Consider the following 1,467-nt stretch of genomic DNA (forward strand, 5'->3'; position numbering starts at 1 on the left):
AAGGCAGGAGTTTGTACAGATGAGCTATGGTGACTGTGCATCAACCTGAAATGGTGGAGATTGGAAGTGCGGTGTAGGTCCAGGATCTGGAGGAGAAGTCCGTGGAGGTAGAAAACAGCAGACAGAGAGTGTGGTAACGGAGAGTGGAAGATAGTACTGGTAGGAGCTAGGAGAACTAAGGGTGAGAGACAAACGGTTCAATACAAAAACATACACGATTGAACAGGCCTGAAAAAAAGATTAAATTGGCAAGGGAGTGATAGGTGAGCGGGGTATAAGTAAGGATAGAACTAATGAGGTGCAGCTGGTGACAATCAGGGGATGTGGAGCAGGTGTGCCAGGTGATGTAATCGGAGCCGAAAAAGAGGAACAGAGTGAGAGAGGCAGGTGCAGCCGGGCAAACCTGACAGACAGATATTGCTATCCTTTTGCAAATTTAAGCTATTTTATTTTTACTTCCCTCTTTGGCAGTGTACCTTCCACTGTTTCAATGATCAGTTTTTAAGTTGTTTTTTGTTTTTTCAATTTAAGGTTCTGAATTAAGGTTTTCTTTTCATCTTTCATGATTATTGAACATTTTTTCATCTTCCATAATTACTCAGCATTTTCTTTCCATCAGCACTGCATTTCAGTCTTCATCTATTTCAGCAGTAGATTTCTGCCATTTCAGCATCGCTAGGGCAATTCTTCAGCAATTAGCATTCACACGCATTTTCTTCAGGAAATGCCTATGTCTGGTATTGAAATTGGCAGTGCAAAGAATAGAAAATTAACTTTAACATTCCTAATGTTTGGTGTTTCCTGTCGTTGTGGACCTCACAGCCCAGGAGGAGCTGAAGCTTCTGGATCTAAAGCTGTTGGACATGGGTCCAAAATGTCACACAAAATCACATTAGTAAATTTTTTAGATACTAATGATATTGTGATTCTAACCTTTAGATAAAGATGGTTGATTCAAATTGTGTGGTTAGTCAGTAGTTAATATAACAATGTTGAGCTGAAGCTGAACTTTTTTAGACGACAGGATTTGTGTTTTGTGTGAGGTATAAATCATACACAGTAAATGATTCACATCATAAAAGTGCTGAATGCAACAACACTGTTTCATCTTCAGTGTTTAATCTTTTGTTGTTAACACCACTACAATAACTCTAGACTACATCAACATAAAGCAGAGAAGTTCACGGTGTGTGACTCCCTCTAGTGGACGTTGTGGATTGTTGTGTTGTGTTTGCTCCAGAGGTTTTTGTACAGAGTCCTGGTGTTTCCTGTCACTGTGGGCTGCAGAGCACAGTAGTACACAGCAGAGTCAGACACGTTGGCTGAGACGATCTCCAGATTTATTTGGGTTTTGTCCTCACTCACTGTAGCAGACAGGTCAGATGTGGTTTCATTTTGTGTTCCCAGGTGAGAGATTAGGACCTTTGGTGGTTTTCCTGGATGTTGACGATACCAGAAGAAGTAATC

This window comes from Monopterus albus, unplaced genomic scaffold, assembly GCF_001952655.1.
Source record: "Monopterus albus unplaced genomic scaffold, M_albus_1.0 scaffold1857.1, whole genome shotgun sequence".
Classification (NCBI taxonomy): domain Eukaryota; kingdom Metazoa; phylum Chordata; class Actinopteri; order Synbranchiformes; family Synbranchidae; genus Monopterus; species Monopterus albus.